We start from the raw sequence: 17,507 nt of genomic DNA, 5'->3' as shown, positions 1-17,507 counted from the left end.
AGAGTCTCCACAGGGACCTAAAAGGGGAGTCTGTTTTGCCTTAGTTTTTGTTTGACTGCTTGTGGGTTTCTGTTTTTTTTTTTTTTTCTTGTTTTACTTTCCTCTTTCTCCCCCTCCCTTTTTTAAAAGTAGGTGCTGCTGGCTTGTTTCTGGTCTGCTGTGTTTCCTTTTCCTTGATTTCTCCTTTTCTATGTATATCAATTTTTCTGCCAATGCATCAATGCTATCTCTTTTCCTTCCTTCATCTTTTTATCTTTGACTTTCTGTTGTTTTTCTTACATTCCACCTTTCTTTGTTTAGTCCTCAATTTTTCTGGTTTTTATTTTAACTCATCTACTCTGTTTTCTTTCTTTTATTAACTTTTTTTCTTTTTGTCCTATCTTTTCTCTTTCCCTCTCTCCTCATCATTCTGGCCTTTCACTTCATTCTATATGTATTTCTATATTTGGTTTCCCATTTCATTGTAGGTACTCCACTTATTTACTCTTATTACTCTACACTACTCACATGACTTAAATATTCATTTTTTCTAGGTCTTATACTGCTCCTCTTCTAACTTTTACTATTATTATTACCATTATCCATTTACATTTCTTACATCCTTCCCTTTCTCAGGCCCTATCTTTTTCCTTCAAGGGAACATAGACAACGGCAAGGAAACAGAATTAGAAGAAAAAAGTGTCAAAGAGAAAATTTAGTGCACACACACTCAAAGCAACTAAACAAAACTAGCACAGAGAGAGAAGCTATTCAACTGAATAAATCCATCAAAATAAAAAGGCAACCAGACAACAACAAAAATTTACAAACCATACCAAGAAACAGGAAGACATGGCTCAGTCCAATGAATGAACAAGAACCAGAAAGAGGTGTAGAATTTTGAACAATCAATCACAGCTGTCCAAACAAATATCATGTATCAAATTAATGAAGTGAAGGAAGAGATTAAGGATATTAAGAAATTGGGAGAACATACTGAAGCAACTGCAAACATGTGAAAGAAGATAATGCATAGGATGGTGATGAAATGGTAAAATCCAAGAAATTAAAAATACACTGGAAGCACAGAATAGCAATTTCAACAGGCAGAGGAAAGAATCAGCAATGTGGAAGATAGCACAGCTGAAATCAGACAGATAGTAGAACAGATAGGTAAAACATAGAAAAAATTCAGCAGGGACTTAGGGATTTGAATGACAACAGAAAATGCACAACAGTTCAGTAGGGACTCCCAGAGCTGAATGACAACATGAAATGCACTAATTATCCAACACTCAAGACAAAGAGAAAATACTGAAGGCAGCAAGAGGAAAGAGAGCCATCTTACACAAAGGAAGCTCAATAAGATTAAGTGCTCATTTCTCACCTGTAAACATGGAGGCAAGAGGGCAGTACTATGACATAGACAAGGTACTAAAGGAAAAAAATTCCAGCCAAGAATACTCTATCCAGCAAAACTGGCATTTAAAAATGATGGAGAATTTAAAATATTCACAAATAAACAGAACTTAAGAGAGTATACCAATAAGAAACCTGCCCTTCAAGAAATACTAAAAGGAATTCTGAAGGTTAAAAGGAAAAAACAGGAGAGAGAGAGTTGGAGGAGACTGAAATAGCAACTAAAATGACAAAAAGAGGAATGAAAGCAACATGTGACATACATAAACCCAAAGAAAATAGAGCTAATGTAAGTAATTCCTTGAGAGTAATAACTCTCAATCTTAATGGATTAAACTCACCAGTCAAGAGACAGAGATTGGCAGAATGGATAGGGAAACATGACCCACCTATATGCTGTCTACAAGAAACCTACCTTAGACCCAGGAATTCAAGGAGGCTGAAAGTGAGTGGCTGGAAAAAAATTCTTATAAGCAAATAGTAACCAAAAAAGAGCAGGAGTAGCTATACTAGTATCAGACAAAATAGACTTTAAATGCAAATCTATTGTAAGAGAGAAAGGCAGACACTATATATTAGTAAAATGGGTCTTTCAAGAAGAAAGAACAATTATAAACATTTATGCACCTAACCAGGGTGCCTCAAAATACATGAGGCAAACACTAGAAAAACTAAGTGGAGAAATAAATGTCTCTAAAATTATAGTGGGGGACTTTAATACACAACTATCACCAGTAGACAGAACATCTTGACAGAGAATCAATAAGGAAAGTCTTTGAATAATTCATTAGAGGATATGAACCTAATAGACTTATACAGAACATTACACCCAAATAAAGTGGGATATACATTCTTCTCAAGTGCACATGAATCAATCTCCAAGATAGACCAGATGCTAGGCTAAAGAAAAATTCTCAATGAACTCAGAAAGATTGAAATTATACAAAGCAAATTCTCTGACCACAGTGAAATAAAACTGGTAATTAGTAAGGACCAGAGAACCAAATTAGGTACCAAGATATGGAAGTTAAACAACACATTCTTAGACAAACAGTGGGTCCAGGAGGATATTTTAAAAGGAATCAATAACTACCTTGAAATGAATGAAAATGACAACACAACATATGAAAACTTATGGGATGCCACAAAAGCTGTACTGAAAGGGAAATTCATAGCCATAAATACATATAACAAATATAAGAAAGAGCTAAAATCAAAGACCTAAATGCACACCTGGAAGAATTAGAAAAATAAAAACAAACTAACTCCAAAGGAAGTAGAAAGAAATAGCAGAGATTAGAGCAGAACTAAATGAAATGAAAATAAAAGAGCATTAGGAAAAATTAAAAAAAAAACAAAAGCTAATTCTTTGAGAAGACCGATAAAATTGACAAACCCTTATTTTGACTAACAAAGGAAAAAGAGAGAAGATGCAAATACACAAAACAAGAAATGAGGAAGGGGATATTAACATTGACCCCACAGAAATAACGAGTATCAGAAGAGAATACTTTGAAAAATTATATGCCAACAAGAAGGATAATTTAGAGAAAATATACAAATTCCTAGTAACCACAAGCAGCCTATATTGATGAAAGAAGAAATTGATAAATCAGACAGATCAATCGCAAGTAGAGAGAGAGATTCAGTCATCAAAAAACTCCCAACTAAGAAGAGCCCAGGACCAGATGGCTTCACAATTCTACCAAACATTACAGAAAGAACTAACACCAATCCTGATTAAACTCTTCCAAAAAATAGAAGTAGAAGAAGTATTGTCTAATTCATTCTATCATGCCAGAATTACCCTAATATTAAAGCCAAACTAAGATGCCACAAGAAAGGGAAATTACAGACCAACCTCTCTAATGAACCTAATTGCTAAAATCCTCAACAAAATACATTTGAATTGTATTCAACATCACATTAAAGGAATTATACACCATGACCAAGTGGGTTTCATCCCGGGTATGCAAGGATGATCCAATATAAGAAAATCAATCAATGTAATATGCCACACAAACAGACTGAAAGAAAACAGTGATATGATAATCTCTATAGCCACATAAAAAGCATTAAAAAATACAGCTCCCTTTCCTGATAAAAATAATGCAAAAATAAGAATAGAAGGAAACTTTCTGAACATGATCAAGGGTATATATGAAAAACCCACAGCTAAAGTTATATACAATGGTGAAATCCTAAAAGCTTTTCCTCTAAGATTGGGAACAAGACTAGGATGCTCACTATCACCACTTCTATTTAACCTCATGTTAGAAGTTCTTGCTTGAGCACTGAGGCAAGAACCAAACATAAAAGACATCCAAATTGGAAAGGAAGAAGTAAAAATTTCACTATTTGCAGATGACATAATCCTATACATAGAAAGCTCTGAGGAATCTACCAAAAAGCTTTTAGAACTTATAAATAAGTTAAGTCTCAGATTATAAGATCAATGCACAAAAATTGGTAGCATTTCTGTACACCAATGTGTGATTTGTGTCTTTTAAAAAAATGAAAATATATTAAAAAAAGATCATATCTTCTCAAAATAGAGATCATTTTACATCTTCTTTTACAATTTGCATGCCTTTATTTATTTTTATAACAAAATTGCTCTGACAAGAATATCCAGTACAATATTTAATACAGAAAGTGAAGGCAAAAATCTACATATATTTATATCATTAAGATGTCATCCTACACATGCTGAACTACAGATTTAATGCAATCCCAACAAAAATCACCACAGCATTTTTCACTGAATGGAAAGCTAATTATGAAATTTATTTGGAAGGGAAGAGGTCCTGAATAGCCAAAGACATATTGAAAAAGAAAAATGAAATTGGATGAATCACACTCCCTAACTTTAAAATATAATAGAGCCTCATTAGACTCCTCTCCCCACTTCACCAAAACCCTCCCAATCTTGGAATTTGTCTTCTCCAGCTATGTGACCAGCTATGTTTGGGGAAAACCGTGGCTTCCTGCTCTGAAAGAGGGGCTTAGCCTTCCCACAGCTGCAGCCTCAAGCACCAGATACTCACGGTTTTAACTTGAGCATTCACTCTCTTTGTCATTTTCTCTCTATTTTGATGTCCTGAAGCCTCCTACTTTGTGGGTTTCCAAAACGGTTCACTCAGGTGGAACTTTGTTCCCACTCAGCCTCCCTTTTGTAGGAGAGAGGCACTAGAAAAAATAAACAAAACAAAGAGCTGATTCTTTGATAAGATCAATAAAATTGACAAACCGTTAGGTAGACGAACAAAGAAAAAAAGAGAGAAGATGTAAATACACAAAATAAGAAATGAGAAAGGGGATATCACCACTGAACCCACAGAAATAAAGAGTATCATAAGAGAATACATTGAAAAACTATATGCCAACAAGAAGGACATTTTAGAGGAAATGGACAAATTCCAAGAAACACATAAGCAACCTACATTGATGAAAGAAGAAATTGATGATCTTAACAAACCAATCACAAGTAAAGAGATAGAAACAGTCATTAAAAACCTCCCAGCTAAGAGACCCATGTTAGATGGTTTCACAGGTGAATTCTATGAAATATTCCAGAAAGAGCAAACACAAATCTTATTTAAACTCTTCCAAAAAATCAAAAAAGAAGGAATATTGCTTAACACATTCTACAATGCCAGCATTACTCTAATACCAAAACCAAACAGAGACAGCACAAGAAATGAAAATTACAGACCAATCTCTCTAATAAAGCTAGATGTTAAAATTCTCAACAAAATACTTGCTAATCATATTCAACAGCACAATGAATTATATACCATGAACAAGTGGATTTCATCCCTGGTATGCAAGGATGGCTCAACATAAGAAAATCAATCGATGTAATAAACCACATACATTGATCTAAAAAATCACATGATCATGTCAAAAAGCATTTGACAAAATACAGCACCCTTACCTTATAAAAACACTGCAAAAGATAGGAATAGAAGAAAACTTTCTGAACATGATCAAGGGTATATACGCAAAACCCACAGCTAATAGCATTTACAATGGTGAAATCCTACAGCATTTCCCTCTAAGATTAGGAACAAGACAAGGATGACCACTATCATCCCTCCTATTTAACATTGGATTAGAAGTACTCCTTCAAGAACTGAGGCAAGAACCAGATATGAAAGGCATCAAAATTGATAAGGGAGAAGTAAAAATTTCACTATTTGCAGACAACATGATCCTATACATAGAAAGCCCTGAGAAGTCTACAACAAAGCTTCTACAACTTATAAATGAGTTCAGTAAAGTTGCAGGTTATAAGATCAATGCACAAAATCGGTAACATTTCTGTACACCAATAATGAGCAATCTGAGAAGGAAATCAATAAAAAATACCATTTACAATAGTAAATAAAAATCAAACACCTATGAATAAATTTAAATAAAAAAGTAATAGACATAAACAGAAAACTACACAACATTATTAAAGTAAATCAAAGAAAAGTTGAATAATTGAAAGCATATTCCCTTTTCATGGATAAGAAGCCTAAATAACATTAAGATATCTATCTTACCCAAACTGATCAACAGATTTAATGCAATCCCAATAAAAATCAACACAGCACTTTTTAATGAACTGGAAAAACAATGAAAGGTATTTGGAAGTGAAATAGGCCCCGAATAGCCAAAGACATATTGAAAAAGAAAAACGAAATTGGGGGAATTGCACTACCTGACTTTTTTTTTTAATTTTGGGAGATTTGAACTTTTTTCTTTTTTTTTATTATCTTTACTTTTTTTAAAGATACATAAATCATACAAAATGTTATGTTAAAAAATATGAGGTCCCCATATATCTCACTCTCCACACCCCCCTTCTCCCACATCAACAACTTCCTTCATTAGTGTGATACATTTATTGCACTTGAGTACATTTTGGAGCATTGCTACACAGCATGGATTATAGTTTATTTGCACTCTCTCCCAGTCCATTTAGTGGGTTATGGCAGGATATATAATGTCCTGCATCTGTCCCTGCAATATCATTGAGGACAACTCTAGTTCCTAAAAATGCCCCAATATCACACCTCTTTTTTCCTCTCTCTGCCTTTAGCAACTCCCATGGCCTTGGTCTCCACATCAATGATAAAATTTCTTCCATTGCTAGAGTCACAATTAATCTATAGTAGAATACCAGTAAGTCTATTTTAATCTGTATGTAATCCTCCATCCTGTGGACCCTGGGATGGTGATTTCCATTTCAACTCTAAATCAAGAGAATGCTTAGATCCCACATGGCTGATGGATAGAATTCTTCTGCTTGCAGCTGTAGACACTCTCAGTTCTCTCATGTGGTGGTTGACCATTCTCACCTCCCTGTTATCTGACTTGTGTGAGTCCAATGAACCAGAGATTAGGTGTTGCAATTCTGCTGATGTTCTAGGCCCAGCTGGCAAATGGACAGTCAAGAGATTCAAGTCTCCTGAGCATACATCAACCCCAGCACCAACCACAGGTTCAGTAAAAGTGAGAGGCATACATAGAGAGGTCACATCTGAGTCCAACACTATCACACTCATTAACACAAATTCCAAAGTAAGGCACACTGGCAAGGCACTGAAATCCAGAGCCATCTGCATGACTGTAGGTCCTGGGTGCCTTCATATCCCTCAGGAACACCCACTACCTGGGGTTGTGTCTTCTTTGGTTGTCTCTGAGACCCTGCTGAGGTGTGCTTTAGTGCAACCCCTCTGATGACCTCCCAACTCATTTTGAAATCTCTTGTCCATATAAACCCATTTGTCTTTACCATTTTCCCCTTTATTTGAAGTCTTTCTCTAGTTGCATCACCAGATGGTATTGGGTAGTAATCCCTCATTTCCAGGGATGCTCATCCTTGGGAGTCATGTCCCATGCTGGGGGAAAGGTAATTCATTTACATGCTGAGTTTGGTTTAGAAAGTGTCCACATTTGAGCAATATGGTAGTTGCTCAAACCATAAACATTTATTTATTTATTTTTTCTCTCCCCGTCCTCCTTTTCTGTTCTCTGTGTCCATCTGCTGTTTGTTCTTCTTTGGCTGCTTGTATTCTTATTAGGTGGCTCCAGGAACCTTTCCCAGACCTTCCAGAGTGGGAGAGAGATGATCATTCTCTTGCACCCAAAAAAGGGCAGGAGTAGCTATATTAATATCAGACAAAATGAACTTTAAATGCAAAACAATTTGAGAGACAAAGATGGATACTACATATTAGTGAAAGGCATAATCTTTCAAGAAGAACAAACAATCATAAACATTTATGCTCCTAAAAAGGGTACCTCCAAATACACGAGGCAAACACTAGACAAACTAAGTGAAAGAATAGATGCCTCTACAATTATAAGGGGGACTTTAATACACCACTATCAACTTTAGATAGAACATCTCAAAAATAGAATCAATAAAGAAACAGAAACTTTGAACAGTATATTAGAGGAGCTGGACCTAATAGACATATACAGAATATTACAGCTGAATACAGCAGGATATACATTTTTCTCAGGTGCACATGGATGATTCCCCAAAATAGACCATACGCTAGGCCACAAAGAAAGTCTCAATGAATTCAGAAAGATTGAAATCATACAATATAATTTCTCTGACCACAGTGGAGTGAAGCTGGAAATCTGCAAGGGCCAGAGGCTCAGATTTCACACCAAGATATGGAAATTAAACAGTACATTCTTAGAAAAACAGTGGGTCAAAGAGGAAATCTCAAAAGAAATTAATAACTACCTTGAAACTAATGAAAATGATAACACAACATACCAAAATTATGGGATGCAGCAAAAGCAGTACTGAGAGGGATATTTATAGTCATAAATTCATACATCCAAAAAGAAGAAAGAGCTAAAATTGAAGAACTAACTGTACATTTGAAGGAATTAGTAAAAAAAAACAACAAAGTAACCCCAAATGAAGAAGAAAGAAAGAAAAAACAAAGACAAGAGCAGAACTAAATGAAATAGAAAATAAGATAGCACTTGAAAAGATAAAAAAACCAATAGCTGGTTCTTTGAGAAGATCAATAAAATTGACAAACCCTTAGCTAGACTAGCAAAGAAAAAAAGTGAGAAGATGCAAATACACAAAATAAGAAATGAGAAAGGAGATATCACCACTGACCCTACAGAAATAAGACTATCATAAGAGGATACTTTGAAAAACTATATTTCAACAAAAATGACAATTCAGAGGAAATGGACAAATTCCTAGAAACACATAAGTAGTCAATATTGATGAAAGAAGAAATTGACAATCTCAACAAACCGATCACAAGTAAAGAGATAGAATCAGTCATTAAAAACCTCCCAACTAAGAAGAGCCCTGAGCCAGACTGCTTCACAGGTGACTTCTGCAAAACAATCCAGAAAGAACTAATGCCAATCTTGCTGAAACCCTTCCAAAAAATTGAAACAGAAGGAACATTGCTAACTCATTCTATGATGCCAGCATTACCCTTGTACCAAAGCCAAACAAAGACACCACAAGAGAGAAAAATTACAGACCGATTTTTCTAATGAACCTAGATGCAAATGTCCTCAACAAAATACTAGCTAATCATATTCAACAACACATTAAATGAACTATACACCATGACCAAGTGGGATTCATTCCAGGTATGCAAGGATGGTTCAGCATAAGAAAATCAAACAATGTAATACACCACATAAACAGATTGAAGGAAAAAAATCACAGGATCATATCTATAGATGCAGAAAATGCACTTGACAAAATACAGCACCCTTTCTTAATAAAAACACTTCAAAATATTGGAATACAAGGAAATTTTCTGAACATGATAAAGAGTATATATGAAAAACCCACAGCCAACATGGTTTACAATGGTGAAATCCTAAAATCTTTCCCTCTAAGATCAGGAACAAGACAAAGATGTCCACTATCACCTCTTCTATTTAGCATTGTGTTAGAAGTACTTGCTCGAGCACTGAGGCAAGAACCAGATATAAAAGGCATTCAGATTGAAAAGGAAGAAGTCAAAATTTCATTATTTGTAGATGACATAATCCTATACATAGAAAACATTGAGAAGTCTACAAGAAAGCTTCTAAAAACTCATAAATGAGTTCAGTAAAGTCACAGGTTATAAGATCAATGCGCAAAAATCAGTAGCATTTCTGTACACCAATAATGAGCAAGCTCAGGAGGAAATCAAGAAACAAATACCATTTTCAATAGTAAATAAAAAAATCAAATACCTAGGAATTAATTTAACTAAAGATGTAAAAACCTTATACACAGAGAACTACCCAAGACTGTTGAAGGAAATCAAAGAAGATCTAAATAAATGGAAGAATATTCCCTGTTCATGGATAGGAAGACTAAATATTATTAAGATGTCTATCCTACCAAAACTGATCTACACATTCAATGCAATCCCAATAAAAATCAACACAGCATTCTTTAAGGAACTAGAAAAAGTAGCTATGAAATTTATTTGGAAAGGAAAGAGGCCCCGAATAGCCAAAGACATGTTGAAAAAGAAAAATGAAATTGGGTGAATCACACTACCTGACTTCAAAACATACTAGAGGGAAACGGACTTGGCCCAGTGGTTAGGGCGTCCGTCTACCACACGGGAGGTCCACGGTTCAAACCCCGGGCCTCCTTGACCCGTGTGGAGCTGTCCCATGCACAGCGCTGATGCGCGCAAGGAGTGCCGCCCCACGCAGGGGTGTCCCCCGCGTAGGGGAGCCCCACGCGCAAGGAGTGCACCTGTAAGGAGAGCCACCCAGCGCGAAAGAAAAGTGCAGCCTGCCCAGGAATGGCGCTGCCCACACTTCCCATGCCGCTGACGACAACAGAAGCGGACAAAGAAACAAGACGCAGCAATAGACACAGAGAACAGACAAACAGGGGGAGGGGGGGAATTAAATAAACAAATAAATCTTTAAAAAAAAAACAAAAACAAACAGACAAAAACATACTAGAAAGCTACAGTAGTGAAAACAGCATGATATCGGTACAAGGAGAGACACACAGACTAATGGAAATGAACTGAGAGTTCTGATGTAGATCCTCATATATACAGTCATATAATATTCGTTAAAGTCAACAAACCCTTTCAACTGGGAGAGAATGGCCTATTCAAAAAATGGTTCCTGGAGAACTGGCTATTCATATGTAAAAGAATGAAAGAGGATTACCAACTCACACCTTATACAAAAATCAACTCAAGATGGATCAAAGACCTAAATATAAGAGCCAAGATCATAAAGACCTTGGAAAGCAATGTAGGGAACCATCTACAGGACCTTTTAATAGGAAATGGCTTCATGTAATTCACACCCAAAGCAAGAGCAGCAAAAGAACAAATAGATAAATGGGACTTCCTCAAAATAATACCTTCTGCACCTCAAAGTAGTTTGTCAAAAAGAGAAAAGAGAGCGTACACAATGGGAGAAAATATTTAGTAACCATATATTTGATAGGAGACTTATGCTTGTATATATAAAGAACTCCTTTATCTTGAAAATAGAAAGACAAACAGCCCATTTGAAAAATGGAAAAAAGATTTGAAAAGACACTTCTCCAAAGGTGATATATAAATGGCAAAAAAAAAAAAAACACATGAAAAAATGCTGAAAATCACTAGTTACTAGGGAAATGCAAAACAAAACTACAATGAGATACCATCTTACTCCCACAAGATTGGCAGCTATGAAAAAACAAAACAAAACAGAAGACTACAAGTGCTGGAGAGGATGTGGAGAAATGGGAATACTAATCCACCACTGTGAGAATGCATAAGGATCCAGTCATTTTGAAGAACAATTTGGGGGTTTCTCAAAAAGTTAGCTATATGGCCCAGCAACCCACTGCTGCGTATATACCCAGTAGAACTGAAAACATGGACACAAACTGATATATGCACACCAATGTTCATAGCAGCATTGTTCACTATTGCCAAAATTTGGTATCATCCCAAATGCCCATCAGCAGATGAATGGATAATGTACATACAATGAAATACTACTCAGCTTTAAGAACAAATACAGTAAAAACACATGTGATAACATGGATGAATCTTGAGAACCTTATGTTGAGTGAAGCAACCCAGGCATTGAAGGACAAATACTACATGACCTCACTGATAAGAAATAAGTCAACCAAGCTGCCTCAGAGAGCTAGAGACTGGACAATAGGCTTAAAGATATTTGGGGGTAGAGGAAGGTTGTGAGCTGACACCTACATGGGTGAAATCTATGATAAACTGGAGGATCATTATTTGTACAGGGAAGGGATAAAATGAGGGCATAGGGATCCCTTTGGGTGGGGTTTTGTGGGCTTGAGGGGGGTTAGGGATGGGAGGATGGGTAATATTGCCCAAGAAATTGGGAGGAGGGTGGGGGAACATATGAACATAGGAGATTGTTAGGTATGTAGTTGAGAGTATAATGTTGAGAAAACTTTTTCAAAAATATAATAATAAGGAAGGTTACCTGTTTAAGATGCTTAAAGGGGAGAATCTGACATAGGACAGGCTTCTAGGGAGTGTGGAAGTGCTCATATTGTGAAAGTGGGTTATATCATTGGATAGAGACCTATACAATGAGAGTGAAGGTATATCCTCATCCTGGGGAGGACTGATGTTCTCAAATAGAGGCAATTCTATTGAGAGAAATGGTGGCTTCCAGTGCATTAGGGCAGTTGAGCATGTCAAGCCGTCAACATTGTTGCAAGTATCTCTGAGCATGGCCCTTCAAGCAATGAAGATTGATTGTCACCTTGGCACTGAAGGGAGGGGGAAAGAGATATTGAATAGATGGAATCAATGTACCTGTGGGGCAATGGTAGTGTTCCACAATATTATGCATGGATGGATATAGGACATTTGAAATTACACCAAAAATGTACAGGGGCCTATAGGCTAAAAGATAAATTGTAATGTAAAACATAAGATAACTAAAAATTTAGAAAATTGTATAGTCTAAAATATAAACCACAATGTAAACCCAATTGTAACCTTGTTGGAAAGCTATTGTCTCAATATCTGTGCATCAGTCGCAGTAAATATTGTATGAACATGTTAAAAGATTTATGCTGGGGAAGGGACAAAAGGTTTTATGTTGGATATGTAGGGGTACCATATATTGTATATATGAATTACTGTGATCTAAAACTTTTGTGAAGATAAGCTTAATAATTAGAAAAAAAAAAGAAAAAGAAAGGATGTAGACACTGAGGAAGAGATGGAAGAAGTTGCCTTGCCAATGTGCATACAGGGCAATACTCATTGCAGTGATGGAAGCAAAACATAAAAAACAAAGCTTTTCCACTTTTTAATTTTTTGATACCCCAATTAATTTTTACCTTAATTTTTCTAAATTAGTGTGTATCCTATATGTAATCTTTATACCAATCACTTTATTCCATTTTTCTATTAATGGGACCTGGCAATATATTAGTCTTCATTTTCGAAGAAATTTTGGATCACAAAGAGGTTCAACAATGGCAGGGGGGAATACTCATGTGGGATGTTATTGATAGGGGAGATACATGGTTGACAGGGAGTTCTCCAGGGCATATATCCAGGGTACATAAAAATGTTTGGAGATTTTCATAGTGGTTAAAATATAAATAAATAAATAAAAAATAAAAAATAGTTAAAAATGACAACTGAGAGGTGCTGAGTTCCTAGCCAGGGGAGCTTTATCACATTCCCTAATGGAACAGCAACAATTCCCCAAGTGCAATTGCAAAGACCAAAAAATAAGGATGGTCCAACAATGAGCCCTCAATACTAATGTCTATGCTGGTGAGCCTGTGCACCTGAAATAAGAACTAGGTCTAGAGCTGCAGTGTGCCTAATAGTTACTCCTGAGAGTCGTTGTGCTGCTCAAATGTGGCCAGTCTTGAAGCCAAACTCAGCATGTAAATGTATTGCCTTCCCCCCAGCATGGGACATGACTCATGGGGATGACCCTTTCTGGCACTGAGGGATTACTACAAAGTATCAGCTGATGATGTAACTAGAAAATGACCTGGTGCTTCAGAGGTAATCACCGGACATTGTAAATCCTCACAGGGCCCACTGGATGGAATGGAGGAGAGTATGGGCCATGATGTGAACCATTGTCTATGAGGTGCAGAGGTGCCCAAAGATGTACTTACCAAATCCAATGGATGTGTCATGATGATGGGAACGAGTGTTGTTGGGGGGGGAGGGGGGGTGGGGTTGAATGGGACCTCACATATATATTTTTAATGTAATATTATTACAAAGTCAATAAAAATTAAAAAAAAAAAAAAAAAAAAAAAAAAAAAAAGAAAATGACCTGGAATAAAAGGGTCAACTGAGACCAGCAGAATATCTCAGCCTACATGTAATATCCAAAGTTAAAAGTGCTTTTTGACCATGAATAAAAGGGGGAGATGGAAAGAACAAATGAGTTTATATGGCTATGAGTCTCCAAAAAAGAGCTAGGAGGTTATCAGAGGGGTCGCCCTTATGTACAGCTCAGCAGAGTTCCAGAGGCAGATAAAGTAGCTACAACCCCAGGTATTGGTTCTTCTGGGGGCTACAGAGACCCACAGGTTCTATGGTCATGAGATGGAGTTCAGTGCCATGTCAGTTGGTCCTACTTTGGGGTTTGTGTTCTTGAGTGTGATGGAGTTGGACTCAGATGTGATCTTTGTTCACAAGCCTCTCCTGTTGCTTTTAGCAGACCTGTGGTTGGCACTGGGATTTAGTGTATACTCAGGGGATCTGAATATCTGGATTGTTCCATGTGATAACCAGGCCCTGAGCCTCAACAGACTTGCAACTCCTACACTCTGGTTTATTGGACTTTCCCCAGCCAGCTAACAGAGAGGTGAAGAAGGTCAACCACCACACCAGGGAGCCAACAGTGCCTACATCTGAAAACAGGGGAATTGCATCCATCATCCATGTGGAATTTAAGCCCTCTCTTCATATAGATGTGGAGTGTACACAACCATTCCAAGGTCCACAGGATGGAAGAATAGAGTATGGATGAGAGTAGACTTACTGTTATTCTATTCATGGACTATCGTGATTAGTAATCAAAGAAAATGACCATGGTAACTGCTGAGGGTAGGGGGCGGGAAGAAAAGATGTGATGGGGGCATTTTCAGGACTTGGATTTGTCCTGGGTGGTACTGTAGGGACAGTTACTGGACATCGTATGTCCTCCCATGGCCCAAAGGGTGGACTGGGGGAGATTTTAAACTATAATGTGGACCATTGACCATGTGGTGCAGCAGTGCTGAGAGATGTATTCACCAAGTGCAATGAATGTCTGATGATGATGGAGGAGGTTGTTGTTATGGGAGAAGTGGGGTGAAGGGATGGTGGGTTTATGGGGACCTCATATTTTTTGAATGTATCATTAAAAAAATAAAGTCAAGAGGTTGTCAGAGGGGTCGTGCTTATTCATACCTCAGCAGCATCCCAGAGACAGCCAAAGTAGATACTACTCCAGGTACTAGTGCTCCTGAGAGCTACAGCAACACACAGGTGATGGCAGATGGCTCTGGAATTCGAATCCATATCAGTGGGCCCTACAATGGAATTTGTGTTCCTGAGTGTGATGGAGTTGGACTCAGATGTGACCTTTCTACACATGTCTCTTCTGTCACTTTTACTGAACCTGTGGTTGGTGCTAGGGTTGGTGTGTACTCAGGAGGCCTGTATCTCTTGACTGTCCATGAGCAAACTGGGCACTGAGCCTCAGCAGATTTGCAACTCCTAGTCTCTTGTTCATTAAACTTACCCAGGTCAGTTAACAGGGAGGTGAAGATGGTCAACCACCACACCAGGGAACCGAGAGTGCCTACAACTGCAAGCAGGATAATTGCTTCCATAATCCATGTGAGATCTAAGCCCTCTCTCAATTTAGACATGGAGTGCACATCACCATCCCAGTCTCCACAGGATAAAAGAATAAAATATGGATTAGAGTGGACTTACTGATATTCTAGTATAGAACGACTGTGACTAGTAATGGAAGAAATTGTAGTACTGATGTGGAGACTGTGGTCACAGTAGCTGCTGTGGTCAGGGAGAGGGAAGAAGAGATGTGATGTGGGGGCATTTTTGGGGCTTGGAGTTATCCTAAATGATATTGCAGGTCACATCCTGGATGTTATATATCCTGCCATAACCCACTGAATGTACTGGGGAGAGTGTCAACTACTATGTAAACTATTATCCATGTGGTGCAGCAGTGCTCCAAAATGTATTAACCAAATGTAATAGATGTGCCACAATGATGAAAGAGATTGTTGATGTGGGAGGAGTGGGGTGGGGGGTGGGAGGTATATGAGAACCTCTTATATTTACTTTTTATTTTTTGTCTTTATTTTTTTAATATTACGTTAAAAAAATATGAGGTCCCTATATACCCCTCACCTCCCTTACCCCCCTCCTCCCCCCATAGCAACAATCTCCTCCATCATCATGAGACATTCATTGCATTTGGTGAATACATCTCTGAGAACCACTGCACCTCATGGTCAATGGTCCACATCATAGCCCACACTCTCCCACGTTCCAGTGTAACAGTTTTTGTGACCTATGCATCTTCAAAAAATACAATTAAAAAATGATGGCTTTGAGGACATGAGGAGTGGGGTATATGGAAACCTTTCATGCTTTTTAATGTAACGGTTTGTGTGATCTATCAACTTTAAAAAAGATAATTAAAAAATTAAATTAGATTAAAAAAAGAAGAAAGGGGGAAAAAAGAAAAAAAGAGAGAAAAAATAGAGAGAAAAAGAAAGCCAAGGAAGAAAAAAAAGGGTGGGGGGACATGGGGGATAATGAGGAAGGAAAGACAAGAAAACAACCCAAGAAAAAAGAACAGACAAGGCCTCGAGGAAGTAATCTTCTTCGCAGTTGAATTAGCTGCTTTGGAGTCTATCCTTCCCCCTTTCTCCCTTCCTCCCTTCCCTCTCTCCCAGGGCATCAAGAAGGCCATGTGTGGACTCCCCTCAGAGATTCAAATGGGACCTGGTGAACCAACTCACCACAGAAAATAATAACTCTTAGTTTCTTTGAGAGAGCACCCACAACTTGCCAGGAACCCTAACGGTGCTGTTGGAGACATATGAAGCATGTCCTATTGTCCTGCCCCTTTGGGTGTGCGTCAGAGGAGTAGTTAATTTTCTTACTCCACCTTCTCCTGTCCCAATTTTCCCTATTCCATGGTGTTAGGTAAATCAGGCTCTCTCAGCAGATTCACCTCTCTTCTCTTCCTAAGCAGCTGGTAGGCTCCTCTAAACTAAAAATAAGGGGGAACACACAATTGAACCTGCACTTCTTGGGCCCCTCTGCACCCCTCATCAAAACCTTCCCACTCTTGCAGTTTGTCCAAGACTGGAGGGCTAGGGGAATGCCTGAGTTTGGGAAGTGCTGGGTTTGGGGAACACAGGGATGGGAGAATGCAGGTGTGTGGTATGCCAGTTTGGAGAATGTGGGTTACGGGGAATGCAGGGTTTGGGAAACCCTAGGTTCAGGGAACATGGGTTTGTGGATCATGTGTTTGGGGACCACGGGGCTAGGGAAAACTGCAACTGTCAGTTTTAGGGGAGGGGTTTTGCCTTCCCACACCTTCAGGCTTTAGTATCAGAAACTAGTGGTTTTACCTTGAGCAAGTACTTCTTTTGTCACAGTCTCTCTAGATCGATGTCCAGACACCCCCTGCTTTGTAAGTTCCTAAAACTGTTTTCTCAGGCAGGATTTTGTCCCCACTCAGCCAGTGTTTTGCAGGAGAGATGATGAGGGTGCACTCACTTTGATGCCATCTTGCCCTGCCTCTCTCCTCTTATATTTTTTAATGTAACATTTTTTTTGGTGATCTATGTATCTTAAAAAAATACAATAAAAAATAAAAGAAAAACCCAAGTGATTCCTGGTATTTTGCATCAGCACCCCTTTGACTGACATATAGAATTTGGTACCAGAGAGTGTGGTCATGCTTTTTTAATTACCAAAATATTGGAATAGTTTTACAAAAGGATAATGGATTTTTTTTGGAGGAATTGTATGATGCTTGATGAAAAAGTTCTAGATCACATTGAAGATATTAATGATAACAATATGGATGCT

Source organism: Dasypus novemcinctus, chromosome 6, assembly GCF_030445035.2.
Source record: "Dasypus novemcinctus isolate mDasNov1 chromosome 6, mDasNov1.1.hap2, whole genome shotgun sequence".
Taxonomy (NCBI): domain Eukaryota; kingdom Metazoa; phylum Chordata; class Mammalia; order Cingulata; family Dasypodidae; genus Dasypus; species Dasypus novemcinctus.
Note: the sequence above shows the minus strand (reverse complement) of the source record.